The sequence below is a fragment of the Acipenser ruthenus genome, chromosome 8 (genome assembly GCF_902713425.1).
Source record: "Acipenser ruthenus chromosome 8, fAciRut3.2 maternal haplotype, whole genome shotgun sequence".
In the NCBI taxonomy this organism is placed as follows: domain Eukaryota; kingdom Metazoa; phylum Chordata; class Actinopteri; order Acipenseriformes; family Acipenseridae; genus Acipenser; species Acipenser ruthenus.
This window is the reverse complement of record NC_081196.1, coordinates 54036571-54063984: the sequence shown is the minus strand read 5'-3', so window position 1 is coordinate 54063984 and position 27414 is coordinate 54036571. Positions and strand designations below refer to the sequence as shown.

General features: G+C 38.3%; 2 long non-coding RNA genes across 2 annotated transcripts in view; both read left to right on the top strand.

Annotated features, from left to right (window-relative positions):
- The first annotated feature begins 404 nt into the window (after positions 1-404).
- LOC117406903 (uncharacterized) overlaps positions 405-27414 on the top strand; it is a 45319-nt gene continuing 18309 nt past the window's right edge. The window contains exons 1-2 of the long non-coding RNA XR_004544997.1: positions 405-517; positions 1567-1631. This is a non-coding gene — a long non-coding RNA (uncharacterized LOC117406903). The remainder of the gene's footprint in view (positions 518-1566; positions 1632-27414) is intronic.
- On the top strand, positions 4383-23150 carry LOC117406902 (uncharacterized). The gene is made up of 3 exons (XR_004544996.2): positions 4383-4533; positions 14538-14632; positions 23106-23150. It is a non-coding gene; the product is annotated as an uncharacterized LOC117406902 (long non-coding RNA).

Here is a 27414-nt window from a genome sequence, read left to right as displayed (position 1 = left end):
TTAATATTCTTAACCATACCCTTTGTGTGTTTTACTGTGCTTCCCTATGCTTTCTCAAGCTTGCCTACCCATACCACAATGCTTTACTACACTTTGCTATGCTTTTACCATCATAAACTTATGAAGGGACAGCTATAGTTTAATGTGAGAAGCAGAACATTATTTTCCAGTGTCATTTGTTAAAAAAATATTCTTTATCTATCTCTCCTATCTTTCAGCCACAGGTGGTATGCATTAGGGCATTTTAAATACTGGTAACACGTCACATATATTTAGCTACAGCAAAAGGGAACAGAGTATGAAAGAAAATTCTTATCAGAAACCACCACACTTCCTAGAATGTATTGTTTAGGTACGGCCCTGTGGGTTTGTTTTCTTCTGTTTAGAAATGAGAAACTGTGGCTAGAAAATATGGTGATAACAGCTAGACAACCCTCTTCCCAGAAGAGCAACACTGCCCTACGCATTCCTTGCTTAAACCCAACCCAATTCTTCAATTAAACATTCCATGTTTTTGGTAAGTTCTGCTGCTTGGAAACCATGCCAAACATGTTTGAATGTATGATAAATATTGTATTGAGGGGTCAGTTTGATTCCTTGAAACACTGCATTTATTTTAGTGCTTACCATTTAAGCTGCTTTATATGCTTTGGATAAAGGCGTCTGCTAAATAAACAAATAATAATAATAATGCTTAAATGGAGAGGGCGAGGGGTAGATTGGGGAGAGGGAGGGAATGAGAGAGGGAGGGGGAGGGAGAGGGGGAAAGAGAGGGGGAGGGAATGAGAGAGGGAGAGGGAGGGGGAGGGGGAGGGGGAAGGTCTCATTTAGTGAGGCTAGAACTATTCCAGTAGCTTAGTCAGTAAAACCTTAGCTTACTGTCCATAAAATCATGTCATAGAATCCTGCTGCTGCAAAGTATTTTAATACAAGGTATTTCTCTTACTATAATCAGGGGTGGAAAGTAACAAAGTAGAAATACTTTGTTACACTACTTAAGTATTTGTTTTCAGGATCTGTACTTTACTTAAGTATTTATTTTCGGGATCTGTACTTTACTTAAATATTTGTTTTCGGGATCTGTACTTTACATAAGTATTTGTTTTCGGGATCTGTACTTAAGTATTTGTTTTCATGATCTGTACTTTACTTAAGTATTTATTTTTGGGATCTGTACTTTACTTAAGTATTTGTTTTCGGGATCTGTACTTTATTTAAGTACTTTATTTTTGGGATACTTGTACTTTTACTCAAGTACGTTTGTTTATAAAATATTGTACTTTTTACTCCACTACATTTCCCAGAAGCATCTCGTTACTCGTTCTTTCAGCACACTTTATCAAAAAATTCCTTTCTATCCCAAAACTGAAAGAGAACATGCCCTGGAAAATGCAATTCTGACTGTAAACATTTTTCTTTAAATAATTCTTAATATCTCAGGAATAGAAAAAAGATCCCAAAATGAAATTTTGTCTGGAGTTAGATCAATGTTATGTCTCTGTTGTGTGTTAACCACAATGTGATAGTACCTATGCCACATCTTTTTTTTTTTTTACTCATTTGTAGACCTTGCAACCTGTTAAAAACAAAATCCCTTGATGACCCATTGAGCCTCCATTTAGCCATGAAAGGTATGTTTTACCTGGGTGTGAATTTTGGCAATTAGGTCTGTACAATTACAACGTCTCAGTGATATCAGTCTAGTATCTTACAAGTTGTTGTAAAAGACTGGAAAAAATGCACGTTTAATTTATAGTGTATTCATTTTTATGATTGACACCCAAAATATTAGCATAGCCCCTCCTCAATTACCCTCCTTAAAATGACACCCCTTGGCGCAGTCCTTAGCAGTTTGTTGTTAATCTCATAATAAAAAAGGACATGGTCAAATTTATTAAACCAGTATATATATTTTTAATAATAGCACTACAGTCATAGCGTGCAACCTCTGTTTTTATGGTAAATATAGCCATTGATAGAAAATTTGAATAGAATAAGGACAGCTGTTTCGTGTGAGTCAGAATGTAACAATAATATTACAGGAAATATGAATGTAACCTTATCTGCCTCAGACTTACGTGTTAACGTTGTCATTTTGTACTGCATTTTGTTATAAAAAAAGATGTTATGTTGCTTAGAAAACTGTAGTGATTAAAAAATCTAAATACAGTAGTCTCCGGCTAGGAGAACCCCCCTCGGGAAGCAAGTGAAGTGTTCTCTAAAGACGGAGTTGGCCACCAGTCACAATATGAAGCAATCAATCAATAAATAGGTATTACTTGTCAAGACGCACATATGAAATTAACTAAACATATGAAATTGACTGAATAAGTAAGAGAAAAGCAATAGGCAAGTGTATGATAATAAACTATAATAATAAAGTAACAAACTAATGTTAATAAACTGTCAAAATAAATTAACACAGCACCCCTACACACGTTAAAAAATGCATCAGCAGCTCTAGATTAATTATCAATGCATGTACAGACATGCATAACATTATTTAACAGAATGGTGAAGCAACTCACCAGAACGGGAAACACAAATTGCTCGCTGACTCGTGTCTGATTCAGTTTTTTTTCAAGAGCTCAAACAATTTGCAACTTTTTGTAGCAAGAGAAACAGCGGTGGTGTAACAGGGCGAGGTGCCCTGTACATTGTTATGTTTATTTATTTTTGGAACGGGGTCCCCCTCCGCCCCTGTGTATTTTGTATTATTAATAGTAGTAGTCGTAGTAGTAGTAGTAGTATGGTTTATTTATTATATTTATGACGGCGAGGCGCCGTGTGTATTTGTATTTAAAGTGTATTTATATGACGGCGAAGTGCCGGTTGTTTTGTTGTATTTATTTAAAAATGTTTTGTTTAGTAGCGTGGATGGGAAGCCCCATTTAAAAACTTGTGCAGAAGGTGTCCATCTCCCGAATTAATTAGGTGATTTAATTTGTTGCTAATCGGGAGATGGTCACCTGTTATAAAAGCCTGTAGCTCTCGGCACTCGTGGTGGGTGTTAGTAAGGAGCGAGCGAGTGGAGTGAGAGGAGTAACAGAAAACGAAACTTTATTTAAGAGACATAGGAACAGTGAAGGCAATCTGCCCAGCCTGACCTGTGTTGTGTTATATTTTGTGTTCGTGATTTTGTTTTGTTTACCTGTTTTATTTTCGCTCTGTGAGCAAGTTTCTTATGTTAAAATATTTTATTTCTTTAAGTTATTTGTTAATAAAAACGGCAGCCAGCCGTGTCTTTCTTTAAAAACTGCAGTCCCTGGTGTCAGTATTTTTCCAGTCCCTGCTTCTGTGTGACATCACCGCTTAGCCAGCCTGTCACAGGTGCATTTTGCCATTTGTTTACATGCCATTTTGTAGCGATGAGGTGCACTCGTGGAAATCAGAATACAAAACGAGACAATGATATGACGGCGGATCTTGAAATATTGAATAAACCAATCAGTGTGCCTCAAGACACAAGTGATTTTTGATAAACCATTTTAATCACAATCGGTGCCAAAAAGTTGTTCTTTAGGTGAAGTTCCTTTAGCTGGAGCATTTACAATGGGAAAAAAACTGTTTCACCACAAGGGTGTTCTCTGAGGCGAAGTGTTCTCTTAGGAGGTGTTCCGATAATATATATATATATATATATATATATATATATATATATATATATATATATATATATATATAGTCTCCAAGTGATTATGGAGAATGTGAATTAACACCGGAAAATGTGCATAAATACAGGCATTTCGTACATTGCCCAGTTAATATACACAGAACTGGCAGAAGGCACAGGTGTCGTTGTCCATCCATCAACAGTCCAAAGCACCTTTGACCATTGTTCCACAGCAGTATGGATAGATAGATAGATAGATAGATAGATAGATAGATAGATAGATAGATAGATAGATAGATATATAGATAGATAGATAGATAGATATAGTCAGGGCACTACTCCACACTGCATCTCCACCTTTGACCTGAGAAATAATACAAAACAAATATGTAATCTTCATGTTTTTATTTTACAGAAGCCAGTAACCCTGTTTTAAACTATGTGTTTAGTTGGGTTCTGCTGCATAGCAATTATTTATTACAGTTCAGAAACACTGCTAAATGTAAACTAATTAGTCAAACTTGTGTAAAACCTTAGGGTGAACAGTCACATTTTTACATTCAAAATGTATACCAGTTTTGAACATACTTTTTATCACTGCTGATTCACTAACTCAAAGCCAACAGCTATGTTTAGTGAACTTTACTTATAGCTGGTGGTGATAAATTGGTGGCTCAATGTGTTGTTTCCTGTGTGATAAATCATGCAATAAACTAAAATTGTCTGCCAGTTTATGATTAGAAGTTTATGTGGGGAGGACTACAATGGAGTAAAGAACATTTCCAGGTCATTTTACAAGAGTGGGTCTGTGGAGGTTCATTGGTACCATACCTAGTGCACTAGCGTATCTTGAGTTACTGTAACTGAAACTTTATTTTGGGCTAACAGTCTTTTCTCCTTTGGATTCATCAGTCTAATCTGTAAGTATAAAAATTAAACTAGACCTTGATTTCTCACATTTGGAGGTGAATTGGTCAAACGACAACAAGTGATTATGCTTTGATGGTAGGTTGTCTTGGCCTCTTTTGCGAGTTGGGATTTGCTTTGAAGAATTTTACCGCAAGTGTTAAGCCTCAGCCCTATAAGCAGAGAAGAATAGGTGAGCAATCTGATGCTAGTTATGGGATTGTCAGCACTGGATAAAAGATGTATACAAACTACAAACAAAATCTATTGTAGTATTCAATTAGTTAGCCTAGGGGGGATATTTCCAGAAAATCACCAGGGTTACATGCTGAGCTGAACCTTTAGGTGTGGTGTTTTTTAAAAGCATTAGCATTCACATTCAGATGTTAACCTCAAACACAACATTCCATTTTATAGTTGTAATTTGTTTAACATTAATTTAGGTCATCTTCTGTTTTAGCAAAATAGTCACACCCTTCTAAAAGCACATGTTGCAGAGCAAGAGCCCTGCCTGTAAATAGTAATGCTCTTCACGTGTGTTAATTCCTGTCCCGGAGAATGTGGCTTCATTCCTGAGAATGTGGCTACTCCCAAATGATATAACTGGTGATAACTGGGAGTAGACACATCCTGTGAAAGGAGAGCCCAGGGGGGAGAGAGAGAGAGAGAGAGAGAGAGAGAGAGAGAGAGAGAGAGAGAGAGAGAGAGAGAGAGAGAGATACTGACTGACTGACTGACTGACTACCAGGGAGCTGAAACAAACAGAAGGAGCTGTGCTTATAATTCAAGAGTATGTATGTTTGATACTGGTAAACGGCTTAGCCGTCCAGTTTATTAGTTTAGAACTGAAACGTGTAGTTAGCATTCCTGGTAGGAGTTAGGCTGATGTTTTGTTTTTGTTTTTAAAATAAACATACAGGCCTAACCTGTTTAAAAACCTACCTGTGCTTGTGGAGTACTGTTCCTTTACACAAAGACACGTGAGACAGACAGTCCTGCAGGTGGCAAGCTCAACCCGGTTTGTCACAGCACGCAATGCTTTCAGGTAAAAAAAGAAAGTAGAGTTGGGAATGAGGAACTTCTTAAAAAAACAGAACTCATAATATACATGGCTATTATTATTACGTTTCTGCTCTCACGAAAAAATACAATTCTGACGCATTAAGGTCTTTAAAAAAATATGCTAGCGTCAGGGTCCAGCATATTTTGACGCAGTCAAGTTGCTTTCATACCAAAGGCGTTCAGATAAATTAGAACGCAAGAAACCTGACAAACCTGTGACGGACAAGAAGTCGATATCTATTAGTATTAAATAATATACTTATTAATTACTACTCGTTCATATGTATGATGCAGCACTGTCCCTTAAAATAAAAACCTAAACAGCCATAGTTAAAACAAATAAATAAAAGAGCACAGCGCAAATAAGAAAACATATGGCATTATTATTATTATTATTATTATTATTATTATTATTATTATTATTATTATTAATTATTATTATTATTATTATACTTGTCCCGCAAGCTCTTCCATCGGTTTTTAACTAAATCTGAGTCACAAGACCTGCAAAATAAGTAAAACAAGCAACAGTATAGTACTTTACTTGTGGTTCGCTAAAGCTCATTAACCAGAACAGAACCATTAATGTGTTACATCATTTTAATATGTATGCTACGGCTGAAGTTCTTAATCTTAAAAAACTAAACTTTATACAACTATTCAGTTTAAAGATACAGTTTGTGTAATTACAGTAGTAAGCATTTTGATGACTGGACATTTATGTATTTACTGTCTGTCCTAAAATTAAATAATGTAAAATATACATAAACGAAGATTATATACATTATATGTATACATGTATTCATTTAATTCAGATGGAGGTGTTTTCAAGTCGGGTCTCATTTTTCTGTTAAAAATTCTTGAAATTCTTGTTTTCTTTACTGTAGCTCTTTAAGGACACTTTTCATTTTGGCATATCTACTGTTTTAAATCACTCACTTTCATTAGGCCGATCTCTGTGTTAATGAAATACAGTACGGACTACATGTTGATGTTTGTTGTCATGCCGACGAGGGGTTGAGAGCTGGAGTGTGATTGGTTTGAGCGACAAATTTACACCCGACGCGGACAGAAAATTGGAACAAGGTCAATTTTTGACGTTGTCGGTTTTACGCGACGCGTACACCAGTGTGAATGCCTCCATAGGATGTATTGTATTCAAAAATTAATAATTTACGTGGGCCTTTGACGCCTTTGACGCCTTGACGCGACGCACTCAGTGTGAAAGGACCTTAGGCTGCTGTGCAGGAGGTTTGTCAATAACAGACTTCTCTGACCCCTATGATCTCATCTGTAACTTCAAACACTAAATTATACATTCAAAGGTAAAACTTCTGTATATAAGAAATGTTCCAGTTTTAGCTGAGGTTGCTTTTTCAGAAAGCAAAATCATGAACCGATGAAGTTAAATATATTCAGGAAATGGCAAGAAAAAACTAAGACTCATGATTAATTTGAATTAACAATTAAGGTTTTTATGCCTAGTACAGTACACTACATAAGTAGGGGTAAATTGGCATGGAATTATATAATTGTCATTTTCGTTGCTTCTGGATCTGGCAAGTTATTACCTAGAATATAATTGTATGCTACACTTTAGGTGTGTTTCTGAAATGACTATTGGGATAAAAATGTAATCGCAGTCTATTTTGGTTATAATGGTCCTGGTAAATAATTTAGTTAATAATAACAAATAAATAAAATACTCCAGATCATTTCATTGCAAAACCCCAAACTGGTAATATTCTTGCTGTTTTGAATGTACATAATCCTAAACATGCAATACAACCTACGAAACCAGACTAGTCGAAGCAATACATTTATTAAACATTTATAAAAAATACAATAAAACCATGTATCATAACAGTATCTATTACAGGGATGGGAATTTAAAAACTTATAAATTCCAAAGAAGTGGTTACACGTTCAATAATATGCTAGACGTATAATCGGTGAAGTGATACATTTCAACAAACGCACATTTTTTAATCTGTTAATTTTAATAATTTATCGTCATGTACAGCAGTGTGTCGCATATCCACCTGCTGCGGTGCCACAGTAAGGGAAGATATTATAAAAAGGGGTTTGGCAATTGCCTCCAAGTAGCATTTCTAATTGGTGCAACAGAAAGATTGACACTGGGGCGGGTTTCATTCTCGGTCGATCTGGTACTTCATTGGTGCACTGTTTTTCTGCTCTAGTAAGCGTGGTATGGTACCATTACCACGGTGTAATAAAGTTAATAACAAGCGTTTTTTCTGAAGCTTGTTACATTTTTATTTTTTATTTTTAATAAAATGGCATCTGTAAACAAAGGAACGAAGCAAAGCCACGTTTGGAAGTATTTGAGGAACCAGACAAGAAAACAGTGGTATGTAAATAATTATGCCAAACAAAATTGCAGTACCACAAAAACACGTTTATTAATGCTTCATCAATTGAAATGAAAACATTCAAAAATTGCTGTGGATGGAGTTTAAAAAAAAAAGAAAAAAAAAGAAAAAGCAAATATCCATAATAAACATAACGCTTCGGCTGACATTTATTTAGCCCTTGCATCCCTGTGAATACCTAAATAAATTATGTAAATAAATTATGTATAGGCTTTAATTTACCAGTACACTTTTACGCAAATCGGGTTTTTTTTTTTGTTTTTTTTTTAAACAAAGTCCTTTATCTATGTAATTTGTCAACAGAAGGGAATATTTTAATATATATATATATATATATATATATATATATATATATATATATATATACACACACACACACACACACACACACACACACACACACACACACAGGTAGTGGACAAAAGAATGGAAACACCAATGTAAAGTCACTTAATAGGGCGTTGGGCCACTATGGTATCCTGCTCTGTGGAGTTATCGGCGGACCGTTTATGATGAAACTGGCTGCTCGTGCCCCAGGTTGAAATATGCAGTCAATTGATCTGCAGTTGCTTTCCTGTTTTGCCTTGCACTTCGAATTAATGCACGGATATCACGATCCTGGAGTATGCACTTCCGCCCACTGTTGCCCTTTGCTGATGATGTCTTTCCCTCGGAGTTCCATGTCGACATCACCTTAGACACCGTTGCTCGTGAAACATCAGCAAGTTGAGCTGTCTTGGTCACTGAAGCTCCTGTCAAACGCGCCCCAACAGTCACCCTTTTTTCAAAGTCACTGAGGTCTCCTCTTGCAGCCATGCTAGCCATAATTATAGGCAACCAGGCCTGTCCAGCAGTTTTATACATGCTGGGATGTTATTTGCTTAATTAACGCATGAGCCACACCTGTGTGGAAGCCCTTGCTTTCAATATACTTGGTGTCCCTCATTTACCCAGGTGTTTCCATTTTTTTGCCCACTACCTATACATGACTATATACTTTGTTATATAGTCATGTCCTGTCTTAAACCTTTTAAGAGCATCATAAATCTGTCTGTATACTTTACAGTTAAGAGTAGTAGTAAAAAGAAATGTACAGCTGTAATGAATTGAGACAAACATTGATCAATACATTGATAAAGATTTTTCATTTGTCTAAATATACTTAGTACATTGCAGGTAAGGTGAACTACATGCTGTACATTTTAAATACAAATATGTTTTTAAAGCATACCTTGGATCTAAAATTCCCATGAGATGGAGTTTGATCAGTGTTCATTAAGTGTCTGACCCACATATTCACATTAATCTAAAGCTAAACCCTTGGTCTCCTGGCATTGTATCATTATGTCATTAGCTTGCTGGCATCACCAAAAGTTGGTTAGCATGGTTTCAACATTTGCTTTTAACATACGATATAAACTAGCTTTGGTTCACAGTAGAAGAATAATAGATCCCAGAGTTCATAAACAGAAAAACTTCAATATTACTTCTTGAAAGTTACCTAAACAGTGTTTTTAAATCGTAAACATATACATTTATGAAGGGTTGTCGGATTTATGAAATGACAGCCACGTTGCAAACTTCCTTGCGTTTTGATTCACAATGGAAGCAATTGAAAAGCTCGCTACAGGCTTTCTGAAACTGATCCCCAAGCTAAGTTGAAAAAAGTGTGCAGACCTGCAATCAGCCTAAAGAAGATGTATGCTGCATGAGCTTGCCTCATCACAAGACAGTCAAAACTAGGTCTCCTGGTTTGCACCCGGATGGCTCTTGATATATGAAAAGGCAGAAAGCACAGCACAAACACAACTATGATGAGGACGACATGACGCTGGGCCTTTATCCTGCACTCACTCTGAGTGTGAGGCCCTGTGCTCAGCGCCCATACAATGCTGAAGTAGCACATGCATACAGTCGCTAAGGGCACGAGAAACCCCAGCACTGTCAAAAGCCAGCTATACCACCAAACTGTTTCCAAGTGCTCTTGGTCTATTTTATTCAGAGGCTCTCAGAGGGTTTATATATCGTGTTCTTTACACGCCCACATAGGTTGATAAGGGGGTACTTTCTGTAAAAGGAAGCGTTTAGGAATTTTAGAAGACAGAGAATTTAGCAAACAATTCATCCAATCAGACTGACATAAGAGTTCCCCTTCTGGTTTTTTACTTTTCGGTGCAGTTCATCAAACAAAAATCTGGAATGGTGACATTCTTACATATCATGTACCTTTAAACACATTCAACCCCATTTCAAAAATATGATCAACCCCAGGGTGACAGCCCATATGGTTTTGGCAGAGACAGAGAGACAGAGTTAAATGCACTAATGCACTCTTTTAATAATAATATTTTTATATAGTGCCTTTCACAGTGGACCACCATCACAAAGCGCTTTACAGAGGTAGGCTGTGAACTGTGCATTATATGCAGAGTCATTTACAATAGGACACTGATTTAACATTTCATCCACAGGAAGGAGGTTAAGTGACTTGCTTAAGGTCACACAGTGAGTCAGTTAGTGGCAGAGGTGGGATTTGAACCAGTGACCTTCCAACATGCATATTCGATATCATTTTGTTGTGCTTGTCTAAATAATGTTTTTAAAACTTTGAAACACCATAAGAAATACCAGGTTTTACTAACATATTTTTATATTAAGTTGTTTGGTATTCAGTTCTAAATTAAATATAAATGTATAACAAATGTAATAAAATTTGATAGATTCCAAATGAAATTTATAATTAAAGTTCGGGAGGAGGGTCAGACACCAATCTCCACGTCACCAAATTGAATCATTAAATTTACACATTAGCTAATTTAAATTGTTAACACTATAAATACCCGCTTCACTTATCTCTCAGTTGTGTTTTGATTCCATCGTAACCCACCACCTCCCCATCTCCTCCTTTCTTAACAGTTTTTATGTTTTATCAAATGGGGGTCTCAGCCTCGTCCAGTTGGCCAGGCAGCGAACCCTCAAACCAAGTTAGGTTTGATGCCAAATGAATGTGTGTATATACAGCATACTTTTCTGTTAAATCGCATACTCCGCATTCTCTACAATAAATATTTGTACTAAAACATTTTGTGATTGGTGTTTGTCCCGAACTACTGAAATAGATTTGTGGTCTATTTTCTCTTTTCTACTCAAATAGTTTCTTTAACTATTTTACCTATCCCTTAGCATTCAACTGCAGTATAATTTTAAGAGAACATTTAGGTCCATGCATGTTGAGGAAGAAAGAATTTAAACTGTATTACTATATTGTCTTTGTAACACATGTTTCCATACTGTATTAGAAATTGGGAAAATAATTAGGTGAGTTTTTGTGGAAGACAAGCACATGGCTTTACTGCTGTACCTGGTAGATTAGAGAGCACTGAATTGGCAACTGACCCATAGTTGCCTAACCCATGGGGCAGAAGGGGCATGTGCCCCCCCCCCCCCCCCCCCCCCACTTTGAAACTATATTTTGCCCCTCCACTTTTTTCATTCATTATTTATGTATTATACCTTGTTGTGTTTGGCATTGGTTTGCTTTAAAATCTTTAAAATAAAATATCAAAACGGAAAAGTATACAGAGGATGGGCTACATTTATAAACAATCACAATAAATTCTCCCTACAAGAACATATTGGTTTGACCCAAGGTCTCTTAGATTTCAGTATATCGTCGATTCCATTTGTCTGGGGCAGGTAAATTTCACATACTTGGTGCATCCATTTTTATTTATTTATTTATTTTGGTGCTTAAGGATGCAGGAAGGGGGAGTGCGGCAGTGCGGCTGAACTCACAAGTGTTCTCTTGTTAATGTATGAGCAGTGTATGGTTGATCTGTACTGCTTGTAATATTGTCATGAATCAGCTGTTTCAACCAATTAGGATTGCTGTGTGAGGGCTGGCATTCATTATTTCAACCAATTAGCATTAAGTATTGCCGCCACGTAAGCGCGGGTGCTTATTGTTTCAACCTATCAGCACCAAGCATTGCTCTGCTATAGGGAGCGTTTACTTTCCGAAAGGCACCTAGCAGCTAGTTTCACTGTGGTAACGGAGCTCAGCAATGTGAAAAACATTCTGTAGCATCCAGCACTACTTAAAACAAAGCTGAGCAAGGAATATTTTAACTGTTAACATACATATTAGGGATGCGCTTTTGGTACATTTTTATGAATGTTTAAACGCTTTGCAATGTCAGTGTTTAAACCATATCTACACACACACACTCTTTATATTACATTCTGATACTGACAGCCCTGGTTAGTATTTTCTAAGCAAATAAACCCTAAATAAGCAAATAACGTTTTAACATCGCAAAGATTACAAAGTAAAAAACAAAAAAAAAACACATACACATCAACGTATATATTGAAATGTTTATATTTATGGTTGTAATTAAAGTTGCCAGTGAAGATATAACTATATACTATTTACATATTGAACACATTTTCGGGTAGTATAATGTTTTAGAAAATAGTGTGTTTCTTAAAGGCTCATTTAACAACGTAATAGGTTCCTGTTTTTGTTGTTGTTATATATATATTGTAACACATCAGGGAGGGGGTTAGTGTCCTCCCTGAAGAAAACATGTGCGTATGCACATTTTGTTTAATTGTTTAATTGTTTTATTGTTTAATTATCACCCGCACCGGATATTTATTGTAAATTAATGCCAGGCGCGGGGTATTTGAGACGTGCAGCTTGGCTGCACGGGGCTGCTGAGTAGAAGGAGGCAGATGAGGTGCTCTGCTTCCGAGCAGTCAAAGTGTAAGTGCTGTGAAACCTGTGTGTTTAGGTTTTGGTTTTTATGACAGGTAAACGGCTTAGCCGTCCTGCGAGCTAGTCAGGGACCTGCATGAAACGTTTAGTTAGTGCTCAAAACGGAGCTAGGTGTTTTGTTTCGTTTTGTTTAATTTTTGTGTGTTTATTAAAAATTAGCGCGATAGCGCTGAAAAACTCCATTTCTTGTGTCCTGGGTCGTGATTTTAAAGGGGCAACGAACCCGAGTGAGTGCCGGGCCGTTACAATATCTATATATATACTGTTTATATACTGTATATATATATATATATATATATATATATATATATATATATATATAAAGTAACTTTGCCCAAAATTATAGGGTTTAAAATAAATAAATAAATAAATAAATAAATAAATAAAGGGCCGAACATCACCCACTGTACAGCGCTAATGCAAAATGGCCACACGAAAGCGAGAGAGTTTTGCTTACAATTGAAAAAAAGTTGGAAATACTTTCACTTGTGGAAAAGGTAATTACCAGGGATAAGATAGCACAATATTTGATAGTAGGGGTGGGATTTTTGAGATCTATTGTTGCGCGTGATGAGTACTTGAGCATTACAATTTCCGAGTACTCGAATCAAACGCCACTCTCCTCTACATACTGTACTAGTGTACATAAACCTCCCAAACATTGCCACAAGTCCTATTTTAAATGCCAAATTAACACACAATCAAGTAATATATTAAGTAATTGATCTAATGTTTGCCTTCTTGTGCAGTTAATTGTATATGGTCACGTATTACTAAATAACGTAAAGTATTCAAATTCACGTATCCACACACCTTTACATTAAATTGTAAAAAGAGATGCCTAGCCTACCTGTTTGAAGTGTGTCTCAGGGGTCCTGTACTTCAGTGCAGTAGTTCCAACATACAAATAACAATTGTACTAAACATAAACGGCCGTTCGGTCCAAAAGCTTACAGAACAATTTCAAGTGAAAAAGCCTTCCACCTATGGGAAGATTGGGGAATGGGGTCCACGAGTCTGTGGTAATTGTAACTTTTTCTCCCTTTGAAAGTTTTGTAAGAACAGCTGCAGCACAATTTTCTTTAAGTTTTTCCAGCCTTGCTGTTATTATTGTATGGGTCGGCACAGTAGTGGGATAATCTTACATCGATTTCAAAACTGCTGCATTCAAGATTCACATGCACTTTCCTTATAGGGGATAACGTGATCACGCCCAATGTTCGGCCAAATCTATAGCAAATGTTGTTATGGATGTTTGCTTTTTATTGCCATCAGTAGCTCCATCCTCAATAATTCTGAATGTTTTCATTTCAAACTGTGAAGCATTGAACTTGTGTTTTTGTGGTACTCCAATTTTGGTTGGCATAATTATTTACATACCACGGTTTTCTCATCCGATTCCTCAAAATACTTCCAAACGTGGCTTCCTTTGTTTAGAGATGCCATGAGATGAGGTAAAGCGATCCCGTGCCGCCAGGGGGCTGTGAGCCAGCCTAGAAGACCCCAACAGAGATTGTGGGACATGGCAGTTCCGCATTTGCAGCGGAAGTCCCGAAAGGACGGCCGCCATCTTTGTTGAGGGCAACAGCACGGAATGTGCTGGAAAGTCCCAGAATTGAGAGGCGATTAAAACGCTGATCGCTGATTGGTGTTATACTGATTAGGGGGCGTTCCACGGCACATAAAGGGGGCCGTGTTGTAGCAGTCGGGGCTGGTCTTTGAAACTACAAAGTGTGGGAGAGGTGCTGAGGGTTATAAACAAATGCTAACTGTGATTTTTCAGCAGACCTGAACAAACTGCTCTAGAAGGGAGACAACCAACCAGGAGGCCGGACACCAGAACGGCCAGAAAGGCGAGAACAGCCACCCAGAGCCTGGGTAGTTTAACTTTGTTGTTTAATTGTTTTGTCTCGCCACATTTCAGTTAGCGTTTCTCCTTTGTTTGGACATTTTCTTTTGTTTACTGTCCTGTCCTGGTTACTATTGTTAGTAGGCAGGAATAAAGGAAAAGAAACTTTAGAAAATCACACCATTGTCTGGATTATTTTTACACCTCCATCCAACTCAATTATTTGTGACATGCCATTTTAAATATAGAACAAACTCAGAAAAAAACGCTTGTCATTAACGTTATTACCTTGCCGTGGAATTGATACCATACCATGCCTACTACAGCATAAACACACACAGTGCACAAATGAAGCGCCAGATCGACCGAGAATAAAACACGCCCAGTGTCAATCTTTCTGTTGCACCATTTAGAAATGCTACTTGGAGGCAATTGCCAAACCCCCTTTTTATAATATCAACCCTTACTGTGGCACTAGAGCAGTCTCATACGTGATGGACTACTGATGATAAATTACTAAAATGAATGCATAAACAAATATGCGTTTGGTGACATTTGTCACATGACCGGTTATACGTCTAGCATATTATCAAATGTTTTACCACTTCTTTAGAGTTTATATACATTTAAATGTTTAAACTTCCCATCCCAAACACATATTTCAATAAATTTATCAATAAACAATCCATGTTATAACATTTTGTATGTTATTGTTTGTTTTTGTTGAGCACTTCCCTTTAATAGCTGCATGTTGGGATTACAGGTACTGTACAGCATTGTGCAATTATGCCACAGGAACTGGTTCTGCCATTTGGTGCTACTTGTGTTTGTACTTAATAAATGCTCGGTTAGTAAATATTCTATATTTTATGCTGAAACACCTGTCCAATGTTGTGGGTTTACTATTACAAAAACAATAACTTGAAAAAGATTGAACAATACAAATTAAGTTTTGTTTAGCCTCACTCCGCTTGGCAGTTCTTCTTTACCTTTGCTTTTTTTGATTCAAGCCTTGGAGGACTTGATGTGTTCCTATTTTAAAGGTAGAGGTAAGAAAAAGATAAAGCGTCCCTGCTTTTTAATGTGTGTAAGTATTCTCACTTTTTGTGTCCGTCACACGCTCCCTGATAAAAATAATTGGCTCCTGACATTACTCAAAAGTTTCAACTTATTTACCGATTTTATAGTGAAAAAAAGAGTGATCGAAAAAGCATGATACTCTTAGATCAGGTTAGTATACACTAATAGGAAACGGAACTGATATCAGTGTATTGTAATAGCGTGTTTGGTATGGTGCAGTTCCCCAAAAAGTTGGGGTGGAACATTGTAATGAGCTAGACCCATGGCATTGACTGTGGTTTGTGGCTGAAATGATGGCTGTCCCAAATGGTTGTAAGTGAAGATTTGTCTAGGTCTTCTTTCCCTAGTGGATCTTCTTGCTTTGTCAGTTGGACAACTTCTTTGTGGAGACAATGGCACTGGTCGGCTTTACCCATCTTCTGGTGACTTGGGCATCACCTCATGTTCATGGTCACTTCCTGCATCTGAATGTAAAATCCGGATCCGGGGTCCACCAGACTGGCTGGATTTTATATACTGGGCTGTCATTGATCTGTTCTTTCACTTTGTAAATGGTTTGCTCCCAATATGACCTTAATTTTCCTGGGCCACCTCTCTCACTCAGAATTCACACAAGAACTCTGTCTCCAGGCTGAAGAACTACTCCCCTCACCTGCCAGTCATAGTACTTCTTGCCCTTTGCATTTGAGTGACTGCTATTTTCAGAAGCTATCTTATATGCCTCGGTCATTCTTTTAACCCACTTCTCTGCATAACCTTGTGGTGAATCCTGATCTTCTCTTGTCCCTAATCCAAACAGCAGGTCAACTGGTAGACGCGGGTGTCGATCATACAATAAGTAAAATGGAGAGTAACCAGTTGCCTTGCGTCTGGTGCAATTATAGGCATGGTCAACCTGTGGAAGATGGTCTTTCCACCTGTCCTCTTTCTCCTCAAGCGTCCTCAGCATCTGTAGAAGCATTCGGTTTTAATCTTTCAGCGGGTTGATTTGAGGGTGATACAGCGTTGTTCTTGAATGTCCCACACCGGAGAGCTGGTTAAAAGTTTGGAATAGTTCATTTTCGAACTTGCGTCCTTGGTAATGATGTAGTTTAGACGGATATCCAAAGGGTGGGATGAAGTGACTGAAGATTCTCTCTGCCGCAGTTTTATCTGACTTGTTTTAAGTAGGATAATCCTGCGCAAATCGCGTAAAGTGATCCACCACTACGAAGATGTAGCAGTCTTGTCGGTCTCTGGCTTAAAAGGCACTCTGCATTTAACATAGACAACCTGGCCATGTGGAATCACAAAATTCTGTCTCCCTATTTTTACTGAAGCATACTCCGCCTCTACAGTGCCACTGTTCTGTACAACATTTACTATAACACTGGTTTCTTCTTCTTGAATTCCCATAGCTCTGCTGAGGAGGTTGGCTAGCGTTTTCATGGCTTTGTGTGTGCCCCCCCCCCCCCCCCCCCCCGCATGCCCTCGATCATTTCCTCTATTACATTGAATCCTAACAGTGGCCTTTCTTGCACCATGCGACTCACTAGAAATGGTACCCAAATTGAAGGATTAGAGTAGCCATCTCCTGGCAGGTCCACCTGCACCTCAACCCAACCATCAAACGGTATCAGCTCCCCATTCACAGCAACCACATCAAGGCCTCTCTCCGCTCCCATCAGTTCCGCCAATGGTCTTACTTTATGATTAGGCAGGTATCTCTCTCCATGCACGATCCAGAATGCTTACTTGGGCCCCTGTATCAAGTAACACACTTACAGCATAACCATTCATGTAGCACTTAAACAGACATTTGCCACCAACAAGTTGAGCTATACTGTGAGGGCACATCTGTGGTTCTACTGGGAAGGAAGGCGGAGTTGATTCTAACCTGACTCCTCCCCTACCTTCAACTACTACATTACTACAGACTTGGTCCTGTGTCCAAGCATAAGCACGTTCACACTGAGAGGAGCAATAAAGCAAAACCTTACACCTGGGGCACACCTTCAGCATTGGTTGTAACTGACAGAAAACGCACAACTGGGACTTTTCACCTGTTCCGATCACTGTTTGTCTGATCCGCAGTGACTGGCTCCCGTTTCCTGATTCCTGGTGATCTGAGGCAACCAACCGCTCGGTGTCCCTCTTCTCCACAGGCAAAACAGTGGTTACAATTAGTGGTGCCTTGTTTCACACAATTTGGACAAACTCTACGGCTCTCCTTCTTCGGGGTCTGTAGAGTACTGGCGTTACACTGACATAAGTGTCCTGATTGTTGTGAGTTTTTCAAGGTATCTACCATGCTTGACAAGGCTGCGACCTGAGCACTCAAGTCTTCAATAGTTTTACAGGTCATTTTGGAATCTACAACTTCCTTCCCTAACTTCTCAGCATTACCCTCTAATTGAGTGCTATGTGTATGTGCCACCTTGTTGAGAGAGACTTGGTCAAGCCTCCGCTGCCTTTCCTCACTTGTAATCTTAATTACATGCCTCAACAGTACTTCATCAGAAACGGCAACATCAGACAGAAGAAGTTTTAAATCCCTTCGTATATCGCTATGTTTTGTGCCCAGCCCCTGCTAGACAGTGTGCAGAAACATGCCCTGGACTGTGGTGGTGCCATACCTAACGTCTGTCCGCTTGTCTGGAAGCAAAAAGTATCTTTTGTTTCAACCCAACCATTCTGTACAGAAATTGTTGGGGAGTTTTATGGTCATGCTGCTTAGCGCACATCAATTCCTGAAAAAGTTCAGAGCTATTCTTTTCCCTTAAGTGTGACAGGAGGAAGCTTTTCAGTTCAGTAAGTGTCATGTCATCTTTGTTTATCAGCATGTCTTTACAATTTCCTGGTTTGATAATACGAAAGACACTCCTAATGATCTCACTCTCACTGTAATGCTCTTTAAACCCTTCTTCAATGTGTTTACATAAGTCGTTGAAACTAATATCAGAGGTAGTGTCATCTATCTGACCCCCGTATATCTTAAATTCCCTACGCTGCAGGAATGGGACCTCTTTTGCACACACGGTGCTTTCGCGCCTAGTATGTTGATAGTGTTCACTGCTGGGACGACTATACACACTATTGCGCTCCCTTGTGGTAGGGCGAACTGTTGTGGGTGCTTCTGTACTGCTCCAATTTCCTACCTAGTTCTTCATAACTAGCTAACATTTGTTGGAGCTCAACACCTTGAGATGTTTCAGTGGCATCGTCAGCTAGATCAATTGGTAAGGATGGTGTTTGCTGGTTTTTGTTCAGCCCCTCAATGTCTTTATTAGATTGGGGCATTTCTGAGCTTTCCTTGCGGTTTGCGATCAAATCATGTATCAAATCTTTTAGAAAAAGCAATTGTGCCATTCCTTGATCCTCTTGATCTAGCAATGTTTTGCTGCATACATACGCATACACATATTCAAAACAACTTTCCTCATTGTTTTTATCAAGTTCAGTCAGGTTTCTGTCTGGTACCTGACCAACGTTAGTTCATTGGCAGATCCTTCCAGAGGGTCCACACCAGGTCTTTTCTTTCAGGGTCAGCCATGTTGCGGTTCTTCAACAACTCAGGTCTAGTAGCAGCGCTGTGTCTCCGAAGCCAGGGTTCCCTTCCACTTCAACGTTCTTCCAGTCAGATCTGATCGATCCCCTCCAGCCATCTGAATGCACACTGCCGCCACCCGCGCTGGTCTCACTGTCTCGGTTTCTTCAGTTCTGCCAAGCGTTGGACACTGATCCCGGATGAGCCCCCAAAATTCTCAAACAGAGTCCGAAAACAGAAGATAAACTAGGAGAAATAAAGACACAGGATGAAATTAGTTGTAGCTTGCAGTCTTTCGGTTTTACTACAGAAATGAAAATAAAAAGGTTTAAAATATAAAACAATCCATTACTTCATTGTAAAAGTGCACAGAGTAACAATGACCAGGTCCGACATTACAATTTTCCCTTTCCGGTCCGACATCGAAAATATCCGACGTAAAACAGAGGTCTCTAGTCGTTTTTTCTCCGGAAAAAGCAGAGAAAACATTCAATGGCCAAGTGAGACCGATAGGAGCAGAGAGAAGCCGAAAAAAGGGGTGGATCTGAGCAATACACATAGCCCCACAGAGATAACATGGCCATAAACAAACAAGATAGCTGCTTCCGCATCCAGCGCTCAAAGAATGTCACAGACATTTGCAGAGCTTTTTGAGATGTTATAGTAATAAAATAATGACTTGGGTAGCATTATTGAGGAGTCTGGTGATAAAACAAGTGACCAGGAGATGATTTATCAGTATGCACGACTATGAAGAGGTATGTGAAAAATATAGTGAACAAGGGGCGGGGCTGGAGATGCAGTACTGAATGTCCTGTTGATATGCAGTGCCTTTTAAACCTTATTACTTAAGATACAAGTATATATAGAGGGATGTTTTTAATATATAACGCCAGCTCTGTTTAATTATTCCAGGATTGATCTAAAATATATTTCCCTCTTAACATCAAAAACATTCTTTACAGTAGGTTGGATTTGTTTCACGTATAGATGTGTGTTAACAAAATAATATTGGATAAAGACTCTTAAAAGGTTGCAGATTCAGTTATTTCCATTTAAGTCCAAGCTACAAAAATATAGTTAAATGTAATAGTCTCATATTTGCTTTTCAATTCTTCAACTAAGCATGACCTCTATTTGTTTCTAAAAATCCCCTGTGCAAGCGGGTTTCAGACACACTGTTTACCTGCCAAGGTTTGTTTTTTAATTAATACAAAACTCTACTGTAAGCGCTTTTCCAAATTCACCGCATGAAGTCATGTTTTGGCCAGATTCAAGAGATGGCTCGGACTGGTATCTCTACAGATAAGAAAAAGCTTACATCCTAATTTTTTTTAAAACCAAGCTCTCATTAAGTTTATAACATAATAAGATAATGAACATTAACTTTGTTTTTCTTGTACTTCTAGTTAGTTAATTTTAAAAAAATCACTCATTATAGAGACCTTGGATTCAAACTGCTGACGACCGGCGAGACTCGCTTTGGTTGCCAAGACTGATTTTTCCTTGTCTTAGCCACACCTGGCACCACTTTGCTATAAGCAGACAAAAGCAAGGTTACAAATTAAATTATATTCCTTCAGTAAATCTACTGTATATCAAAGTTATTAAATAAAGTATGCGCTATATTCTCTTATTTTCAAACGTAACAGTTTTACTGTTATAATAAAACATTTACACATATATTCTGTTTGAATTATTCTAGAATTATTCTTTAGCTTAAAGACTACTTTCAGATCAAGCTTACTTCTTTTCTAAATAAGCAATTTGACTGTGGACACATTCTTGAGCCAATTAAACTAGATGTTCGTTTTCTGCCTTTTCAGTCTTCCTGTAACAAGACATCCATTTTTTATTTGAGTAAAACCTTATACAAATAAAACAATTGTTTTGTAATTCTGTCCAACAGTTGCTTTTTCTTTTGTAACATACAAACATCTCACAAACATCATTCCAATTGAAGTCGCTACCTTCCTGATAAGAACTTATAATGTAAACAACTTTTCTAATTTAATTAATGAAATGCTTGCTTCTGCCTTTTCTCTCAAGGCTATAAGCCTTTTGGCACTGGTAGCTCTCAGTTAATAAGAGTTTCGCTCATTTCACAGGTATTTATTTCTGGTAAACGAGACACCAACGTAGCTCCTTCTTTATTCAGACTTACAATGATTTCTATAAGAATAATTTCTACTGTTATGCTAGAATAAACAGGAATATAGAATCCTACAATATTCTCATAGACAAATGCATAGTACATTATAACCAGTGTTTAGTATTTCTCCTGGCTTTATATTCTTTAAAATACAGTGCAGTCATTACAATATTTTAACACTGTTGCAGTTTCACAAATGTTTATTCAGCAAGAGCAGAATGGCAGAATCTATGGAGCACAGTTAATATGCTAGAAGAAATCGTACTAGGTTTGATTATAGTAAGAAAAAACTAAAGTATTTAAATAAATAAAAAACCTTTAAAACGGGGGAAAGGTGTGTGTATAGAGAGCTGAATGTTGGGGGGAGTATGACGAGAGAAAGAAACAAAGAACGAGAGAAAGAAACAAATCAACAAAGATAGAAACGACCAAAGAAAGACAGACACGAAACCAAAATAATCTCGGAGTGTGTGTGTAACCCGGGGAAATCAGGAATAGCCTGCCCCCGATTAGACAGGGACCGTGTGAAGTTGAGTTAGACCCCAAAACACGGGGTAGGTTTTCTTTTGTTTTATTGGTACAATTCTGTATTGGTTTGGGGGGAGCTCCAAATAAAGCAGCCACCCAACTTATTTTCCGTAAAAGTACTGTGTCGAGAGGTTTGTTGGACTACAGCACACTTAACACGGTCAAGCTCTTCAAAGGAGGTAACAGCTTCTTAACAATATATGTAAATATATGAGCAGTCCTAAGTTTTAATATTCAAGGCTGCATTTGCTGCTAAGCAGGTGCCTAATTAAAAATTAGCCTCTTGCCTTCTGTGTAGATCAATGAAGTAAAATAGAATTGCAGTTTATAAGAGATTGCTATATTGACATATCTGAATTATAACTACGTTATAAACTCATCTAAAGTATAAACTGTAACTTTACATATACAGTGAACCGATTTGTAACCTCATCCTTACCTGCCTGTAGTAAAAGCAGTGTTGAAAATGACTCATTGGTTTTGGCCAATGTAGCTGGGATTTTTTGATGGTCAGCGATTTAACAGCCAAGATCCTCTCTATAATGAGTGATCTCGTTAATATTAGCAAACGAAACACCTTTCGGATAACAGAAGATAGGCGTTTATATTACAATAATCATTTTCTATATATAACAGAAATTAATTAGAACCTGGCAGGACGTGATGGGAACGGAAAGACTAGGACGTGTTAATACGTTAAGTTAGGCCTAGATATTGGTTTGAAATAATGAGAAATATTGGAAAATGCTTACGATAGTGTTTCATATTAATCGGCCCTATAATTGGCAAAGAGCAGAGGTTGTCTTAAAACCTGCTTTAACTGGATTTTGTATGAACAAAAGTTATTGTATTTCTTGCTCTTATTGTATTACTTGTATTGTAACGCTTGAAATGTTTTTGCTTACGATTGTAAGTCGCCCTGGATAAGGGCGTCTGCTAAGAAATAAATAAATAATAATAATAAAAGGTCAGACTTAGTTCAGTCACTATAACACTATGGCATTCTACTATATTAATGATAGCCTGTATTTAGATATAAATAACTGGCCCTTCCATTAAAAGCTTAAAAGATTTATCAATGGAGTAAAATAATATTACAATTTCTAGGAGCAACTGTTATACTGAAGTAATGTAATTAGAAGTACATCTTATAATGCCATTTAAAGTTTTTCTGAGGGTCTCTGAAAAACTGATTGCTGTTTGGTCGTATTCACAGGTCTCTGCCTTTTGAAGACAGTTCTTATTTTTCATATATCCTACACTACACTTCCATATACTGGAAGGTAAGCATATATTTCAATTTAATATCTCTTATATTGGATGCATTGCTGTAAGGTATAGAAATTATGTTCTAGTCTTAAGAGAGTGATATATTGTAAGTTGTAGGATTTAGCGGTGGGCGCTTTAACTTTTTGCATTTTATAGCCTGAAGGCTAAGTATATGATAACCATTTGTATTACTTTTTTGGAGTACTAATGCTGTTAAACCTGTAAAGGCACCGGATCGCCCAGAATGCTTATTACTTGGGATTTATGGTGGTCTGCGCAACCAACCAATCCAATTTTTAAAAGCATTTAATAAACCCTGATTCGTTAAAACTTCAAATCTGTGTGATTTTCTTTAATATTAAAAAGTTGTCTGGACATATAGCACACCCAGTGCACAAACAAAACCACTACAGGAGTTTAAAACATCTCTGTCCTCCTAAAAACGTCTCCCGAGTTTAAGAGTGTGCTCAGAGCACATATATAAATAAAAAGAGTATGTGTGGATTCTGACACTTCAAAGAAATTAAGATGTTTCTATCAAAGAGCCATCCATCTCTGCTGCATACACCTTTCACTCATAAAAGGTGCTTGCAACTTGTACAAGGGAAGACGGGTTTTAGGGTCACCTGCCTCAGTGACAACGGTTATTTACATCATTCCTGGAACACTTGGGAACAAAATGGTATCAATATGCCCTGCATACTTACTCTCCCTCACATAGCTGTCTACTGAATCCAGAAAATGGAGCTGCACAAGCAAGAGAGTACCTGTGAACGTGACTTATACTAACCAAATAAAAAAGAGTGGCAGTGAGAGCTGCAAGAGAAAGGAGAGAAAATCCTCCAGCATTAAGCAGCCTGTTGATCAATACCCATTATCTTAGCTAGACTGTGTGGCAGTCTGATGTCAAACTACACTGATCTCCTACAAGGAATCAAAGAATGCCTTGGAAAAGAAACAGAGCTTCGTTATGTGATATCTGTGTGTAGCACTGCATGATCTAGGGATGAAATAGACACTTAATCTATGCGACAGGGGTGTAATAGGGTCCCGCTGTAATCCGCCCTCCTGATCTTTTGTGGTGTTGCGTAGGGCAGCCCGAAGTCGGGGCAAACAGCCTGAAAATGATCATACTGGGAGTTCTGGTGTGGTTGGTCGTTTTGCCCTGATGCGGAACCGCGCGGTCGCCGAGCTCGCTTTCTGCAGTCAGCTGTGCTGTGTCCGCTGGTTGGCTGAGGCGGGGGCATTAGCTGATTGCAGAGGCGGGGTTGGGCAGTATTTAGGCTGCGCTGTTTCTGCGTTCGGGCTCTGTCCTGGGTTAGCAACAGGAGTACGCTGTGCTGTTGTATGTGTGTTGCTACTTTCTACTGATCCTGTTCCAGACCCCTGAACAGGCGGCTGCCTGTCACCCGACTCCTACCTTTCTCCTTCTCTTCCAAAGTGTGTGCTTCGGAAGTATTCAGACGTCTCATCTACACCCAGGGCAGTGAGTGCTGCAGTGTTCTGTAGCCAGTGTTGGAAGGAGCCAACTGCCGACACAGCGCCACCACCACCAACGCGGCTGTTTAGAGAACAGCAGCTACTATTTTTTTGTGTTCTGTATTATTGTGTGTGGGACTTTTTTGTTTATTCTTTTGATTTTTAACCCGGTTCTACCATAGCTGGTATTACCTGGGGTTTTTTGTGTTTATTTTTGTAATACCTGCTACCCTACCTGGGTGCCGACTGTGGCTTTGGCCCTTTTGTTTTGTTTTGTTTTGAATTAATAAACCGGTGTGGAGTTTTGCCCTCAAGCTGTGTGTGTGACGTCATTGCTGGTCCTCCCAAAGACAACACCTACTACCCTCGAACAATCTATCAAACCAGTTTTGTGGAGATCCTAATTTTCTAGTAGAACACAAACATCCAGCACTTTCTTTGAGTGTTTAAAATCTAGAAACACCAAACATTCCACATATCAAAATAATGGCGGGTGGATGAAGAGGGGCCTGTCTCAGTTCTATTTCTCTTTGTTCTTCATTTAAAATTCACATCTTTTTCTTTAACATGTTGATTCATGTGACACAAACTACATTGATAATACGTGATTGTGTTTCCAGAATGTCACCAGCTTGTTTCTTGTCTGACCAGCGTAATTACAAGGCAACACTTAGGTTTAATTCTGTAGTCATGCTGACCAGTTTACAGAAGTCATGAGAGATGTATCAGTCGCAATCTGGTACATCCACCATTTAAACTGACACTTACACCCACACGCTGCATCCCTCTCTCCTCTGCTGCATCCCACAACACACTGCAACTTTACTTCCAAATGTGCAATGTGAGATTTTGAGAAGTAAAGCTTGTTGGCTTATTTTAAAGCATTTCTCTGGAGGCTGACCAAATTAATTCTGATTTAGTGTGTTCTGTTGTTTTATCTTGGAATGTAGAGTCTTCTTACATTCTCAAATCAGCCTAATGATGTGAATAGTGTAATAATCATACATACTTATACACACAAATGCACAATGTAAATACATACATACAGTGCCTATTGAAAGTCTACATCCCCTTGAACTTTTTTTAACATTTTGTTGTGTCAGTACCTCAGAGTTTCATGCATTTAAATGAGGATTTATTTCCACTTATCTACACACCATACTCCACACTGTTAAGGGGAAAAAAGTTTTTATTGAGAAAAAAAATTATATATTAAAAATACAAAACTGAAAGATCATAATTGGATAAGTCTCCACCCCCTAAGTTAATACTTGGTGGAAGCACCTTTGGCAGCAATTACAGCTGTGAGTCTGTTGGGATAGGTCTCTACTAACTTTGCACACCTAGATTTGGCAATATTTGACCATTCTTTTTTACAAAACTGTTCAAGCTCTGTCAAGTTCCTTGGGGAGCGTTGATGGACAGCAATCTTCAAGCCATGCCACAAATTTTCGATTGGATTTAGGTCAGGGCTCTGACTGGGCCAATCAAGGACATTTACCTTTTTGTTCCTTAGCCACTCCAGTGTAGCTTTGGCTGTGTGCTTTGGGTCATTGTCACTGCACTCACCTGTATTCACTCACCACTTTGCCACACTTCCCTAGTGTGCAGGGCCTCTGCCCTGTCACAATACATACATACATACTATATATATATATATATATATATATATATATATATATATATATATATAAAGAAAAGGGCAGGAAAAGAGTCAGCGTTTATTATGTAAGATCACTAAAATCTGCAAATACTTCAGATGCAATCATGAAAAAGCTGCCTGCACAACCTTATAGAAACGACATAAGTAAATTACAACATTTCAGCACCATCATTAAAGGTTGTGTCAGTGGGTAATAACAGTTTGTATTGTAATAATAATAAAAACAGTAAAATCCACTAAAGACAGCCCTGTAAATATCGGAACACAAGCGTGTATTAAGGTAGGCTTGCAGCACAATAAAGAAACAAACATGGTTTTAACCCTCTATGGCATGAATTTTTATTTTGGTGGGAAAAAAATATTTCACCCCATTTTTTGGGAGCTTGGGGGTCCCTGATAATATATCCATCATAAAATTTGTCGTCCCCCCCCCCCCCAACCAGATATTGGTTTGTTGCCTCAGGGCAACAATGTGCTACGAGGGTACTGAAACACCAAGGTTTTCTATAGTACATATGATAAGTGGAATAAGGAAAATAAGCAATATATGCATTAGAAGAAGTTTTATTTTGACAAACATCAACCACAAATGGTTTCAACCAATCACAATTAGAAGCTTTAAAGTCAAAACATCAAACAATCATCACATTTCCGGCACTTGGCTTTTGGTGTACCTGTGCACCCTGGTACCTTGCATCTCCCCTTCTTTTCAGCCATAAATATTCAGTGGGCTGTGGCATCCAGGTGCATATCAGGGACTGGAATTGGAGCAGCGGGTCCTTTTCTCCTCTTCTCCTCATACTCACCAGCAATTGTGGAACTGGGACGACCTTTCTTGCGCTCCAGACTCTTTCCACTTTTGCATAGGCCTTCAGCGATGTATGACTTGAAGGTACACAGCTTCATTTGTTCCTTCTTTCTCATGCCAGTGCCTTCACAATCTCTTCGGTAGAGCAGCCAGGTGGTCACGATGATCATATCCAGGAAGTGGAACACCAGCCGGTGGTGCCACTTCTTTGATTTGATTTTGTTCCGGTACAGTGCAATCAGTGAGTCAAACAGATCCACCCCACCCATATTCTTGTTGTATTCTTTCACCACAGCAGGGCAGGGG